The 17,093-nt window shown below is 38.3% G+C and overlaps 1 protein-coding gene across 2 annotated transcripts in view; it reads left to right on the plus strand.

Moving 5' to 3' along the window:
* Positions 1-820: 820 nt before the first annotated feature.
* The window catches only part of LOC149086554 (putative sodium-dependent multivitamin transporter), a 268,467-nt gene continuing 252,194 nt past the window's right edge, over positions 821-17,093 (plus strand). For both annotated transcript variants that reach the window (XM_089256024.1, XM_089256025.1), the window contains exon 1: positions 821-1,106. The gene's annotated coding sequence lies outside the window, so the exon portion shown is untranslated. The remainder of the gene's footprint in view (positions 1,107-17,093) is intronic.

The raw sequence follows: 17,093 nt of genomic DNA on the forward strand, positions 1-17,093 counted from the left end.
ATTCTGGAATTATCTTTCATTAATTCTGGAATTATCTTTCATTAATTCTGGAATTATCTTTCATTAATTCTGGAATTATCTTTCATTAATTCTGGAATATTTTCTTTCACTAATTCTGGAATTATCTCTTTCATTTATTCTAGACCGTTTTCATTAATGCTGAAATTATCTTTCATTAATGCTGAAATTATCTTTCATTAATGCTGAAATTATCTTTCATTAATGATGAAATTATCTTTCATTAATGCTGTAATTATCTCTTTCATTAATGCTGAAATTATCTTTCATTAATTCTAGAATATTTTCTTTCATTAATTCTGGAATTATCTCATCGATGCTGAAATTATTTCATTTATTGTTTTAAATTCCTGTGGATGCCATAAGAAACTAACGAAGATTGCGTTTGTTTTCATTGAGTCACGTGATCTTCCGAGGAAAGATGTTGGGGGACACCGTTCTCAGCACTGCCAAGGCGAGGACCGTTGATGTCATACTCTCTCCAGCAAAGCCGTATTAAAGATCTTGAGCTGCTTTGCTCCCTAGTAATATAAGCTCGATGGTTGAAGCATGTTCCTGGGAGCAAATGTATGAAAAAGAAAATGGCAGGGTACAAGAAACACCGCTTTTTGTTGTTGGCAACATTTTTGAACATTTCCTGAACAAGCGAGCAAAAAATCCCGGTGACGCGCTCTTACCCCGATTATTCTCGCAACATTATATCAGATAATCGTAAAGTTAGGATGAAGATATATCGTGTGATCAGACCCGCAAGAAGTAGGAAAAAATACTATGTTCTCTTCAGTTCTCTTTCGCCGTGCATCATCGGTGTTGATAATAGCGAGCGACGGTGCTGCCGCAGACTTGTGAGGAGAAATAGCGGCACTGCGGGCTGAATCCAATTATCAACGAACATCGTCGTCGAGTCCGATGCCGGTATATCGGGATGTTTTTTCTACGTTATTTTCAAGTAGGCTTCATTCCGACAAAAAAATCATTGTTTTGGCATGCCTCGTAGCGTTTTCTTCGGATTGGTAATTTATCATTAATTTGAACCAAACAGGAAATTCGGGTCATCGTTCGGTTTTCAGCGCCGAACATTTCACAGGGTAAGATTTTTTTGTTTTGCATCGGTTATGTTTGTTGTGTCCTATTTATTCATTAATGTATGTATTTTATGACGTTGGTCAAATTTTGTTGTCCATAGCGAGTGAATTTCTTCTCTCCGGCCAGTCACCAACCCCACCCACCTCTCTCTCTTCCCTGTTGTATTTGCTATATACTATTAGTATTATTTCCATTGCGTCAGTTTTCGTTGAGCGTGCTACAATGCTTGTCTGTTACGTAAGCGGATCGGAGGCCTAACAAAAATAAATCTATTCTCGAACAATTAATAGTTGCTGAAAATTTCGATTAAAGGACTGTTCCTTCTCTCCGCGGGAGCTTTTTTCTCCTTTTTTTATTTATCCAATCATCAAACGTCTCTCTGCTTCCGGGGGTTCTTTTTTTTTTAATTGGGAAATGGTGAAATTATATAAATTATACATACTAAAATTTGAGAAATTTTAGGTTTTTTATTTCACCACTCGTCGAAATTTGAACACTGGAATTGAATGTTGAGAAGTGCATCATGCATCTACATGCGTATTGGCGAACACTCGGTATGTGTTTATCTATATACTGTATAAAATTGATTTTGGGTCTTGTCTATAGGTTCTCTGTACAAATCTACAATTTTAGACCGATCTTCGCCAAATTTTGCGTGCATTAAATGTATTGAACACGATACCGAATACATTAAGACTTCGCCAAAACTTTGCAAATATGCGAAAAACTATCGGGCAACAATGGCTCATGGGCCTCAACAATGATTTACGGAATTTTTATTTTGGTCATCGGGGTTCCCAAACAATGCGTTGCAGACGTGTTTGTTCCATGGACTTCCTGTGCTATCAAAATGAGGGCAGGGCTCCCACTTTTCCTACTTTTTGGTAAAATACCCTACATTTCACCCACCTCGATTTTGTCCTACTTTTCTACCAAATCCTATCAATAAAATTCGGGTAATTGAGCAGGGAATCATCGATATATCGCCAAATAATGCAAATTGCAAAAGGCTCGTCATTTGGGGGGGGGGGGGCTTCAGAAAATACACAAGAAATGGGTATGTGTATATACACAAACACATTGAATATATGTTCTTTTCCTCTCCCCCCCCCCCCCAGACCGAGTTAGTTAGACCGGGACCTGCAATTTATTGCCGATACCCAACGGCCGCCTTTTATTTTTATACTCACCGAGAGAGGGTGCACTAACGCCTGGATGTGGGACTTTCTGCGGTAGCAACCTTTTTTCTGTGGTCATGAAGTTTCTAACTAGGACAAACCGGGTATCGAGCTCGCGACACCTCTAAACATCCTTTGGCACTTTAGGCGAACATTTTATCCACCTGGGCTACCGCATCCAGTTTACATGGGAACTTTGCAAACACTTGGCATTCCTTCATGACGAAGTTTAGTGATAACGAAGTGATTTTTCCGCTGGAAATCGTTATAACGGGATTAGACCGTATACTATACATTTCTATACTGCTCCAGAAAGAGGGGGGGGGGGAAAGCTGACTTCGCCCACTGGCTGTTGATCTACAGTTTGGGGGAGGGGAGAAAAACGTACTTTGAGGAGGAGTATCGTTACAAACGTGTTTAGACTCGTCATTGCTGAAATGAGAGGATTTTAACAAAGCGAGATGCCTGATAGATCGCTATGAAGATTTATGGCCATTGTCATTAAAGACGGACAAATTGGAGGAGAAAGAAGAAAACATAATTAAAAATAAATAATAAAAATACACAATTGAACATTGGCAAGGCATCACTAGAGACACAATCCTGCCTTCCTTATTTCACGCACTGTAGCGTGAGGCACTGAAGTAGAGGCATTAGTAGTCTCTCTTAACTTCAAGAAATGGCCCCCAGGTGGGACGGTAGAGTAGATGGTAGCGTGCTTGCCCGGTATGCAAGAAGGCCTTTGTTTCAAGTCCTGGTGGAGACAAGATGACTTTTCTTTCCGAGTTTACCTCAGCATTATGCTGAGGTATCTATTTCCTTGATATCGTGGGCTGAGAAAAAATCTATCTATCCCTATATCCACTATCTTGCTCATACAGTGGAACCTCCCTTTAGCGAACACGTCTCGTTAACGGTCACTTTTCTGTGTGATTCCCGGTCCCGTAGAATAGCTCTTTAATGTATTTCACTTCCCCGCAAGCGGACACTCTCCATAGCCGACAGAAAAATCTAGCGAACTCTTAATTTTCTTTTCCAAACTCTAATTTGTGAATTTTTGTTGAAAAATCAAGAATTTATTCAACGGTGATTATATATAATTATACACGAGTAAAAGTAACTACCAACAAGTAAAAATAAATAATTGGTTTAATGAAGAGAAGAAAGATTATAAATTTTTCTGTATTTTTATCAGACTTTCCAACTTTATTTAGGAATTGTTCATAATCGCCGGTAAAAGTGATAAATATAGTGAAATTTAATCAAACTTTCTTTATCCAGACGATTGGTGATTATGCATAATCACCGGTGTTTCATTTTTACACATAGTAACCAAACCGTGATCAGACGATGTATAAACGAGGTTCTACTGTATATCGTACCATCCCAATAGCGGACACTCCTGTTAGCGGACCAAAGTTTTGGTCCCATGGTTGTCCGTTATCGATAGGTTTTACTGCAGTCAGTGTCTCCCGCTTCATCGTGATGTTCTTCAAGGAGATATGACTTCAGTTTCAGAAGCAATCATCTCGATTAATTCCTCCTCTGTCAATGTATCTGGATTGCTATTTAATTAGTTATTGGATTTCTTCTATGTTCAGAGATGCCGCTGTCCTCTAATTTACCTCAGGTTATTTGAAAAATCGTGGTCCTTTTTGAGTGAAAGTGGGTCCCTCTCACAAACAATTATCTTTAAAAAAAGTATGGTACCCCCTCCCATAATTCACTGGTATCTCTATGAATTTTTTCTAGCATGGCCCAGGTCTTTGATCACCTGCTTATATCTCTTCGTTGAGACCGAGTGGTGGGTCATGTTCTGGGTAAGAGAAGAAGGTATCTGTGAATCAAGTATAATTCATTTCTAAAAACATGTTCTATCCAAAAAGGTTCATTTACTTTCATTGTCTACTAGTAGGAAAAACTTTCAAAGAAGCTCATTAGCACTGAGAATTTAACATATGGAATTTAGCACACGTAATAAATCTAAAACAAATATACAGTCGATCCCGCTTATAACGTTCCCATTTAGTACGACTCAAGCCTTTTTTTTACATGTTAACTGTTGAGGATTTTGCCCCACTAGCCTTTCTATTTGTCCCACCAGTGAAAAAACATGACCACTGGTGGGGCAAAGCCCTTTTCTTGTTTTCCTGAAGCAACTTCAAACCCTACCAATATGAAGAGAGTCGACCAATAATACCATACGTGGCGAGTTCAGGGTTCCAATTATCGCTGCAGTAGTGATACATACCCCTTTATTTAGTTATGCCGTCTGCTAGCGTTTTTTGCGTGAAGCCATGTATAACGTTTGTGCAGACTAAATATATATTGGATGCTTCCCATTTTGGAAGCTGGTGCCCTTGCGGCTTCGCAAGCGGTTCAGAGTTTAATACACATCGATCACGAGAGAAGAACGCATTCAGAAGAACGATCACGAGAATGAACGCATCACTGATTGTTTCATGTCCTATGATTATTTGCATCTTTTGATGCTTTCATTCGAGGAAAAACTCTCACAAAAAGATTTCGCCATTTGCGAGACCTATTTTTTATGACCTTTTTTTTCCTAGAAGGAAAGGGAAGTTCAACTGAAAAGATAAGTTTTCCAGGGACCGACTTCTCTGAAATAGGACTTATGCTGTCATAAAAAGTCAGACAAAGAACAGGTGGAGGATGGCCGAGATGAAGGATATGACCATTGATTGATTTTTTTAATGCTCGTTAAAGTAAAACGACAAAACTATTCAATTCAAATTCGGATATTGGGTGGTCTCCAGATCCGAAGAGTGGGGGAATGAAGAAAAAAAGTAATACAGTGGATAGAGAGAACCCCGTTAATACGACTTTCGAGAGACCAAATCACGGCATAGTTTTTATTTAGCCGTGATTCTCTCATAATTTTTATTAAACTTTCGGATTATGCTTAAACGTTATCTGAATATGAAGAAAACAAAGAAAGGTCATGAGATTATGATTTTTCAATAAATTTAATCTTGTGTGATTTTGCCTTTACTTTAATCTCGCTCTCTCTCTCTCTTCAAGATTCTTACGATTATTTTACAAATGACAAAAAAAGAAGAAAATTATAAGGAAATTTGTAAGATTTTTATATATTTTTGCAACCGTCTGCAAAAGTAACTCGGCATATTTAATTTCACAAGTTTCACTCTTTCATAGATCCAGATTTTTTTTGTTGAAATTTTCATTTTACGTTCTAGAGAGAAGAGGAGGGGGGCTTTTCTTTTTTTCAGAAATTAAGAAAAGCTGATTCCACGCAGCCAGCTAGCAAGGAAGATACCACAACCAAAGGAAATTCTACTGAAAATGAAAGAACGAACTCGTATATTAAACTTGTTTCTCACCAGCAGACTAGTTGCATATGCTTCAGGAATAACACTGGGAAACGAAGCACTAGCATAAAATGGGAAAAACTTGGAAATAGCATGTAGTATGCGAAGTAGTATGGTCTGTACTTCTAGTATAGTTGCCTTTCGACAAATATAAGTTATTTTCTTTATGGCTCGCTGCGTTTCCATAGTTCTCAAAAACTTACAATAAGCAAACCATTTTAGAGCCCACTTTAAAGGGGTCATCAGCTTGCTGAATGATTATGTATCCATTTACAATCATACTTTTTTAAAAAGTATGGCTTTTCTGCCGATAATATTTGTAAAAATATCCATTTCAGTGACGTCTTTTGCTACCAAAAAAAAAAAAAAATTAATATCAACAGAAATGAAACTTTTTCCGAGTTTTGGGGTTCCAGATGAAATTTGAGATGATTATAACCAGGAATTTCATGTTGAGAATTTATTATTCGCAAATGCGGACTTTTTTTTGTGTAAAATTACTTTTTGTTCAGATTTTTTTTTTCAATTGAATATTTGTTTTTCATCTCTTGTGTTCTTTTCGGACTGTTTTCTTGTTATCGTTGAAAAAGGATAGAAATCAACATCTACATTTTTTTAACATCGGAAAAAGGGTAGAATTTTTTTCTTGTTTTTATTTTCTATTCTAAAGTTCCAGTGTTTGCATGCGTTTCTTTAGTCCCTACTCAAGCTAGAACAGTGTTGACAAGTTATTTTCCAACTAGATCACGCCTTTTTCTTGGCCACTCGGGTGGAAAAAATACTCTTCTAGTTTTTTGTCCTTTTCAAAAAAAACTTTGTATACTAGTAGTCTATTATTAAATCACGTGAAAATACAGGAATGTTCCGGGAAATACGAGACGTATGGTCATCCAAATAATGATTAAAATCAATTCTGTTGTTTAAGACCGGTTTCTAGTTTTCGATAGAGATGAATCTATTTTTTGAAAAACATTTTCTCTGCACGTGCTACACAATTTCACCTTGCATCCTTTTGTACATGCAATAATTTTCTACCTCGCATATGTTTTTTACATTGTTTTGAATCAGTGCCAACGCAATGTGTCTTTACCCCCATTGTGCATAATTTTTGATTGCAGCACAGGCTCTGTAAACTTCTGATAGATTTCTTGCTATGTTTTTTTTTTAAGTTTGTACATCGCCGCCCTCCCTGTTTTACGGGAAGTTATAATTAATTAGTGAGTTCAATGATTAATAATTTTATTAGTCAATACTTTTATTAATCAATAATTTATTAATATTTTTATTCATTAACAATTTTATTAAAATTTGAAATTTTCACCTGCTATGTCATTTGTACGAACACTGGAACTTAGTCCGCTTCTAGTGCCCCACCAGTTTAAATTTCTCGTAATATTGCCTGGTACGACTTATTTTCACTGTCCCAACTCTAAGTAATTCTCATTAAGATTTCCCGTTTAAAGTGTTTTCCTGTTTACAACATTTTTTATGACAATTTATTTTTTTGAAAAACGTTATAAGCAGGATTTACTGTAACTATATAGAAGTTAGAGGCACACATTTATATATTTCTCTTCTGATTGATTTTCCATTTCGTTAGAAAAAAATCTTAGCTCTCAATATCTGCTCATTAAATTTAAAGCAAGTGTAAGGTTCTCTTTCTCTCTCAGACACTCATCTTCTGATTGTCTTATTAATATAAATCCTTGCGAAGCGATTTCCTTGTAGAATGGTTTTATTTTTTCATGCTTCCCCAAGAAGATCAAAAGTTGAAAATATTTTTGTAGAAAATGAAAACGTTGGGAAAAATACATTCTTATACTATATGTTAATTAAAAATTCTTTTTGAGTGCTAGTGACCCACAATTTCTGTGGAAGAAATCCTTGTGTCCCTCCAAAAGCCGATTCTGCGTGTACACCTGTGATTTTCGCGATACGAAACGGTTACTACCACATAGCAGTTAGACGACAAAACTGGATATTCAAGGTAGAGTTTTGCAGGTTCGGTTTTTTTTTTTTTCTTCTGAACATTCTCTCGGAAAATGTTTTACAACTTGAACAGGCGTTCCAAAGGCGAATTTAGGCCGAGAACTGACTACAGCTTGGTTGCGGTTTCATACAATCTATAGTATAATCACAGATACAACCGCAACTGAGAAAATCCACTTTTTTTTAGCGGTTGGGGTAACCACAAAGCTGCCATCATTTATTAAAAAGGTTTGAGCACCCTGATCACGACTCTGCTGGACAAACGCCTTCTAAAGCAGAAAGCCTCACCACGAGATTAGTGACGTCATCGACATACGTCCTCTAACCCAGTGGGTCTCAACCTTTTTTTGTCCGTGGTTCCCTTTCAACCATTTCTCATTCCTGTGGCCCCCTTTGCGACCATGATTATTTCCTACCCCCCTTACCCCTCCCCCACCCGTCTTCTCGTTAGATGAAAATTATTCAAATATTTTTTAAAGTATAAATACATTCGAATTTAATTTTTTAATTTATGAAAATAATGAAAAAGCAAAATAAACATAATACAATACAGTAAAAAATACAATAGATTATTGAATTATTTTCAATAAATGTAAACTTTGCACTTGAAGACAAGTTTGCATCATCAAGTTTACTGTTTCAAATTTGTTTTCTTCTGGGGGATTAAATTTTTTCCAGAAAAATTACACTATAGGCTAATCTTTGCTCAAGGGAGTTATAACAACAACCCACTCTTTTTCGTACGCCAATGACAATACATATATCAAGGATATAGATTCATATTGTAGCCATACTCTGAATTTAAAAAAATAAGTGAGAAATTTTAAAATATTTGTTTGAGTCATTCATTTTCCAGAGAAATCCTGTATTCAGTGACAAAACAAAAAAACGAGTTCAAATAATTAGTGAACATATAATGATTCATTACCAAAATTTCAAACCCATAAGAAATTATAATCAGTTTTCAAATAACAATATTGGTTTGTTCACTCGACACGGCAAGATTTGTATTCATCGTGAAGATCTGAGGTCTCGTTGGATGACAAGTTATGTCCAAGTGGCGAAAGAAGCAATGTGTCAGTTGGCTAAAACTTTACTGGTGAACCGTTGATTCTCTATAGGCATACTTCCAATTAGAAAAAGTATCCAAATAACTTTAGTATTCGGATATGTCGTTTTAGTACTCAGTAAACGGTAAACCGTTTTACCCGTGTTTAACGCTGTTTTTTTACCAACTTTCCTGCTTATTGAATTTGAATATCTCAGTGAATATTGCACTTAGAGACATGGAATTTTTTTTGTTGGCATCAAAAGAGACATGGCAACAACTTTGTAACTGGGTTCATACACCTTGTTACCTATGCACCTTGTATATACACGAAAAAAAATAGTTTGAGATGAAATACTAAAAAAAAATTGCATTTTTTGGGCGAAGTTAGTTGAATTTAAACAATTAAATACAAAAGCAGTCCTCATAACTTTAGGAAGGAAATAAATGAAAGAAGGGTAAGGGGGAAAAATAATGGGGCCAAGAGGGGCTCGGTTGTGCGTAAATGCCTGCAAATTCCACTTGTGTGTAAGGGTATCCCGGCCTCGGTGAGATCCCATTTATGTCTCCCAGTTATGACTTTCGCATTTATGAGACCAGGTCCGTCATTTGGGGTGGACGTTGCCCCCCCCCCTCTCCTGGTTTTTGAAAATACACTAAAAATGGTGGTATGTGTATGTATATCTATTCTATAATATAAAATCACAAACAAACTCGAAAAGGGCCTGTTGCTAAGCAACCGAGTGACGGAAGTGGGTGAAATTTTTGAGTGACGGAAATCTGTTACGGAAGTGGGTTCGATTCATATATCGATATTCAAATTCATATATCGTACATTCATATTCATATATCGATATTGGGTCGATATTCACATATCGGGACCCATTTGACCCATCGGGACCATGTTATGTGCATGTACCAAGAGGCTCCTACATCCTACAGCAGAGCCCTTAGGCTGGAATTTAGATTTCGAGCCCCCAAACCAGCTTTTCAGGGGGCCCCTCTGTGATTAATTTATAGTGTGAAAAATCAAAAAGTGATAAGAATCGTTGTGGCCCCTGTCAGCCCTTCTTTTGTGGGGGGGAGGTCCATGCCGAGAGGTATATATATGTATAATATACACACACAACAGCAGTGCTCCCAACACAGGGTCGGGGTACCCGGGGAAGATTTCACGTATAAGTAAAAAGTTTTCATTTCCAGGGGCCCTTGGTTGAGGGCCCTGGATTTTATTCGTTGATGGAAATTTTTCATGGCACTCGCTCCGGGGGATGACCGACAAGCTTCCAAGTCGGGGGCCCCATGTTTACAGGTTTGATTTTGGGGGCCCTGGATGAATCTCATTCTTTTCTGTTGTAGAATTTGCCACAGCCGAAACCCGAGATATAGCTAGTCTGGGGCCCCACTAAAAATCTGCGTATTGTGTCCCCGCTACTGGATGTGGGGCCCTGGATTTTATTCGTTGTAAAATTGATAAAAATGAAAAATTCTCACAGGGGGGTGTCCGACAAGCTTGCAGGTCAGGGCTTCATGGAAATGTTGGCAGGTTGTAATTCGGTGCCCCTGAATGTATCTCATTGATTTTTGTGGTTTAACATTGTAAAATTTGCAACACATCGGTAGCCCAAGATATATCCAGTGTGGGGCCCCACTAAAATTCAGCGAATTGAATCTGGGGACCCCCATGGGGAAGTTTTCTGGGGATACTTGATGAATCTCATTTGTTTTTTGTTGCTTTATTATTATTTTCATTAAAATTCGCTTCTTCAGTAGGCTGGTGCTTTCACACGTGCCTTTCCCCTTTTCCATAGCACGCTGATGAAGTGGGACGAAATAAACAAGATATGTCCGGGAGAGAAGTGGTGGGGGGTGGGGGGGGGGGTTGGCCGCCAAAGGCGGCAGGGGGGCAGAGCCCCCCTAGTATATATATATATATACAGTAAAACCTCGATAAGTCGTCACCTCAAGTTACCGAAAAATTATGACGGCGTAAGCGGAGTGACGTCAGTTTCAATGTGCAATGTTGTGAAAGTCGTATAAATTTAAAGTAATGAGACGTTTATTAAAGTATGAATCAAAATAACAATATTAATAAGAATTATAGTTTGCGAAAGAAAAAATAATAGCAATTTTTTATATTTTTTTTTATCTCTTATTACTTAAATTATTGTGGTGAAATGAACTTGTACACTTTGATTTATACTAGTAATTTTTAATTTAGACTAACTGAGCAACTGTTAGAATAAATAGCTTTTCTTCATAATAGAACTCTCTATTGCAAATCAATTTTACATATACATCAAATTTAATTTTAGTGTTTTAATTCTTCATCAGTAGTTCATGATACAACTACAAAGTAATCTTGAACACTTTTGACTTGGTGGAGGGGCCCTGGGCAGGGAAAAGTAAACAGAAGTCCTCAACTTTGGAAAGAATGTCTAATTTTTTTCAAAAAAGATATTTCGTTTAAATTTCAAGCCCTAAATTAGTCAAGTCCATGCTTTCTATGATTATTTATTATCCGTGCAAGCGTTGCACTTTGACTTTAACCTGATTAATTTGATTTTTCGATTTACATAATTTTTGTTTGCCTTGCACTGTATGTAATCTTTGACGTATCAATAAATTTTGGTTTTGCCGGAGATGCCCTGGTCCCCCCGTGGGGGGGAGGGGGAGAGAGCCGAAGTGCTTACGTTGCTACATGCGACAGAGCATGGGTGTCTCGCGGTTTCTCCAGTAGATCCCATGTAGGAATGAGATCTAGCTCGAACAGTCCCTAACGTTGCAAAAACTTTAGTCGGCAAATGAACTTCTCCAGCGTAACTTTCGTTACTTAAACTGTTCCGTTTGGGTATATAGGATTTTTTGGTGACTTTTAAGTATATGGCAATGCTGTTAACAAGCTTTTTTTTTAATGAGAACCATAAAAATAATCTGTTCCTCTTTCTCAAACTTTTTCATAGTGACGAGTCAACCGAAATTAGCGACGAGTAAACGAGGGTTTAATAACATAGTTGCCTATAAGAGCTGGAAGGGCCTGAAGAAAAATGACGAGTTAACCGGAGTGACCACTTATTAGGGTGAAAAAATCTGGGTCCTTTATGAGTGAAAGTGGGTCCCTCTCAAAAAAAATTTATATTGAAAAAAAATTATGCCCCCCCCCCCCCCATAATTCACTGGTATCTCTATGAATTTTTTCTAGCATGGCCCAGGTCTTTGATCACCTGCTTATATCTCTTCGTTGAGACCGAGTGGTGGGTCATGTTCTGGGTAAGAGAAGAAGGTATCTGTGAATCAAGTATAATTCATTTCTAAAAACATGTTCTATCCAAAAAGGTTCATTTACTTTCATTGTCTACTAGTAGGAAAAACTTTCAAAGAAGCTCATTAGCACTGAGAATTTAACGTATGGAATTCCGCACATGTAATAAATCTAAAACAAACATACAGTTGATCCCGCTTATAACGTTTCTCCCATTCAGAATGTTTTTCCACTTAGTACAACTTATTTTCATTGTCCTAACAATAAGTAATTCTAATTGCGATTTCCTGTTTAAAGTGTTTTACTATTTATAGCGTTTTTTATGATGGTTTTTGAAAAACGTTATAAGCAGGATCCACTTTAATTAACAGTTGAAGGCACTCATTTATCTATTTACTAATAATCAATGTATAAATTCCTTTCTGATTGATTTTACATTTTGTTAAAAATATCTTAGCATTTTCAGTATCTTCTGATCAAATTTAAAGCAAATCAGATTCTTTCTCTCCTCTCTGACACTTATCTTCTCATTTCCTATTCACACTTTGGATTTCCCGGTGAAATGATTTTATTTCCCTTTCCTGATGGTCCACCATTCTGATCTGTCGCCATTTAACTGCCACATATTTGCACACCTGAATATGGTAGCTACACCCGATTTGTGTTGGAGAACTTAACAGCGTGCTTATGTGTGTGCCCCCAGCATTTGGCGTGTTTTGTGTTCAGTAGGTGGTGCCATCTATCTAGCACCGCAACTAGATACTTTCTCAAAGGGGCAAGTACACATTTTGGCACGCCCATGTAATGTAGAAGCAGTTATAAAGGGTGAATTTGGTGCCCCCCAGTCCAGAGCCCAGGACACTAGGCCCGCCTGCCCCTCCCAGTTGCAGCTCCTGCATCTATCCTGCAAACGGGTAATGCGTGCATTTGAAGTTTTGTGTTGTAGGTCTGTGTGATTGCCGTGGCAACCAGAAGTTTTTTTCAAAGGAATAGCCTACTCAAAATTTGAAATCTTTAGAACATCACATTTTTAGTCGATTAGCATTGCGCAATCGCAAGTTCCAAACACGGATTCTCACCAAAAGCAAAATTTGGGAGAGGTTATAAGGGGCGTCTTCCTCCCCCCCACCCGGAGATTAAAATATTGGAATAAAATAATTTCTTTTATATTATCTGTGAAGAATTAGATCCTTGTGCCCCTCCAAAAAAGCCGATTCTGCGTACACACTTGTGATTTTCGCGATGCGAAACGGTGACCACCGCGTAGCAGCTAGATGACAAAACTGGATATTCAAGGTAGAGTTTTTACAGATTCGGTTTTTTTCTACGATATCGGGAAGGTTTCGCAATTTGAACGGTCGATATTCACATATCGGGACCCATTTGACCCATCGGGACCATGTTATGTGCATGTACCAAGAGGCTCCTACATCCTACAGCAGAGCCCTTAGGCTGGAATTTAGATTTCGAGCCCCCAAACCAGCTTTTCAGGGGCCCCTCTGTGATTGATTTATAGTGTGAAAAATCAAAAAGTGATAAGAATCGTTGTGGCCCCTGTCAGCCCTCTTTTGTGTGGGGGGGGAGGTCCATGCCGAGAGGTATATATATGTATAATATACACACACAACAGCAGTGCCCCCAACACAGGGTCGGGGTACCCGGGGAAGATTTCACGTATAAGTAAAAAGTTTTCATTTCCAGGGGCCCTTGATGGATCTCATTGTTTTCTTGCTGCTTTAACGTTGAAAAATTTCGATAGCGGAAGCAAAAGATATATCCAGTCTGGGGCCCCACCAAAAGTATGCGAATTGGTGTCCCGGGTAATTGGTTGGGGGGGTCCTGGATTTTATTCGTTGGTAAAACGAATACAAATGAAAATTTTTCATGGTACTCGCTCCGGGGGAAGACCGACAAGCTTCCAAGTCGGGGCCCATGTTTACAGGTTTCATTTTGGGTGCCCTGGATTTTATTTGTTGGTAAAACGAATACAAATGAAAATTTTTCATGGCACTCGCACCGGGGGATGACCGACAAGCTTCCAAGTTGGGGGGCCCCATGTTTACAGGTTTGATTTTGGGGGCCCTGGATGAATCTCATTCTTTTCTGTTGTAGAATTTGCAACAGCCGAAGCCCGAGATAAAGCCAGTCTGGGGCCCCACCAAAAGTATGCGAATTGGTGTCCCGGGTAATTGGTTGGGGGCCCTGGATTTTATTCGTTGGTAAAACGAATACAAATGAAAATTTTTCATGGCACTCGCACCGGGGGATGACCGACAAGCTTCCAAGTCGGGGGCCCCATGTTTACAGGTTTCATTTTGGGGGCCCTGGATGAATCTCATTCTTTTCTGTTGTAGAATTTGCCACAGCCGAAACCCGAGATATAGCCAGTCTGGGGCCCCACTAAAAATCTGCGTATTGTGTCCCCGCTACTGGATGTGGAGCCCTGGATTTTATTCGTTGTAAAATTGATAAAAATGAAAAATTCTCACAGGGGGGTGTCCGACAAGCTTGCAGGTCAGGGCTTCATGGAAATGTTGGCAGGTTGTAATTCGGTGCCCCTGAATGTATCTCATTGATTTTTGTGGTTTAACATTGTAAAATTTGCAACACATCGGTAGCCCAAGATATATCCAGTGTGGGGCCCCACTGAAATTCAGTGAATTGAATCTGGGGACCCCCATGGGGAAGTTTTCTGGGGATACTTGATGAATCTCATTTGTTTTTTGTTGCTTTATTATTATTTTCATTAAAATTCGCTTCTTCAGTAGGCTGGTGCTTTCACACGTCCCTTTCCCCTTTTCCATAGCACGCTGATGAAGTGGGACGAAATAAACAAGATATGTCCGGGAGAGAAGTGGGGGGGGGGGGGTTGGCCGCCAAAGGCGGCAGGGGGGCAGAGCCCCCCTAGTATATATATATATATACAAGTGTATGTATATATATAAAATATATACACGTATACATATTAATTATAGTTTGTACACATATTAATTAAATTTCAAACAAAAAATGCATATATATTTTTTCCCGCAATTTCTTCCTATCTATAGTTTGTTGCAGGTTAACTTTGCAGTGAAAGAAAGGTAGAGAATGTTTTCCTTCGCCGCAAAATATAGTTCCCATACATCGGAGGTTTCTGATGATCATTTATATAGAATATTTCAAATTTTTTTATGATTTCGAAAAAGATACTGAAAAAATACCGTTTTGAACCAATGTATATTTGTTTAAAATTTTTAAATTAGAAAAAATATTGGTTACCTTCATCAAAAATCCATGGCGAGCTCAAGAACATTTTGGCGCGAAACCCCATGTGACAAAAAAAAATTAGGGAAAAATTATTTCTGTTGATGGTCAGGAAAAAAAAATTCAGATAGAAAATCGGAATGAAATTTGAGAATTTCATGTTTTAAAAACTCTAAAAAATCAAATTTCATTGTTAACAAATTTTAAAAAACACTCATAAAACACTCCTTTACTTTTAGTTCCCAAAACTGTTCATTTCATGAAAACATTTTTATGTGAAAAAAATATTAAACAAAGCATCGCACAAACGCAACGTTAGTCAAAAATGGTATAAAAAGAAAACCTCATGAAAATAATTGATTGCAGCGTCTCATATAATATATTATATACAGACGTATTCGGTGTTAGCGAGGGATCGAACCCCCCCCCCTTCCTTTCGGATCCGCACCTGTTCCAGGGAGTTCAAGCGGCCAACCTTTTTTTAATATATATTTGTGCAATAAATTTCGCTTTGACTAAATTCAATTGAACAATGAGAAAGAGTCTCGCTCTTGGATGAGGGTAGAAGGTCCTCGGGAAAGATGGGGGGGGGGGGGGGCAGCACGAGAAGAAAATATGGTGCAAAGGGCCATTGGCTAACAAAAAAATTCGACAACTACTGGGCTCTCTTCCCCCCCCCCCCCCCATATGATATTTTCTTTTATTTAAAAAAAAATTAATTTATTCAATCATGATATAGCACTGTATAATAATACTAAGAAGATCCATCAATGGATCATTAGCGGATTCGTTCTGATGAACACAAAGAACCGTAGTAACGAAAAAACTTCTTCGTTTATCATTTTTCCCCATCAGTTATCAGAAGATGATTTTCTCCAGATGGTGCGATGACACGAAGGGAACGTAATGTCCTTCTTACGAAATCATTTAAATACTTCTTGCTAAATCCGTTTGCAGACACAGATTTATGGCTTTGCCACGTGCTGGCTATCCGAATTGTTTTGCCTTTTTTCACGATAGAATTTAAAGTTCTTTATCACGAATTACTAAAATTTGCCGCCCCTCCGAACTTGCTATCCCGCCCCGCTTAACACCCTGTACATCGGCACCAGGGCCGCAACTAGGGAGAAGCAGGTGGGACTGATGCCAGGACCGTCTCAAGACTATTATGGTCCCTCGGGCCAATTGGTTTTCAGGAGGCTCAAGCAGGTGAATCCTAGAAAAATTCAACCGGATCTCATTTTTGTGAGGCCTTTCTTCTCTTGAGGCCTCCGGGTGGGCCCATGCGTTAAGACGGCACTGACTGATGCCCCGAACTCCAAGCCAGAGAGGTGCGCAAATGTTATCCTTTCATCTCTTTTTCAATATTAAAAGGGGGCGCCAAAATGCATGCTTGCCCCGGATAACCGCGCATGTCATTGTGGCCCTGTGAAAATGATCCACAATTTTGTGAAAAGTAAGTGATTTTGTCTGAAATGGAACAATCTAGTTAATGTTTTACGAAAGAAATGAAATTTCAAATTATGGTTTCGTTAGTTCGTATTTTTTGAAGTGTCCGGAAAACATAACTAAATATCGGCTGGAGAGACCTCCTGTAAAGGGTCCGTGAAACACAAAAGGTCAAGGATCTCCAGCCCTAGGACAATTAATTCATTAACCGCAGTTTAACAGTCACTTGTGTGTCGGTTATAAGTAGATATTGGCGTATGCGTGAGATGTCGATTTCCTCTAATTTCAGGTAACCCGTGTGTGTGTTTGTGCTAAAGTATACAGAGAACAGAATTGAATATATACAGTAAAACCTCGTCAAGTCGTCACTCCGCTTAAGTCGTTTTTTTATAGGCCTTTCCAGCTTTTATAGACAACAATGTTATTAAATCCTCATTTACTCGCTAATTTTGGTTAACTCGTCACTG

This window comes from Pholcus phalangioides, unplaced genomic scaffold, assembly GCF_987345545.1.
Source record: "Pholcus phalangioides strain wild (caught in Gottingen) unplaced genomic scaffold, Ppha-v1.0 ptg000004l_1, whole genome shotgun sequence".
NCBI lineage: Eukaryota > Metazoa > Arthropoda > Arachnida > Araneae > Pholcidae > Pholcus > Pholcus phalangioides.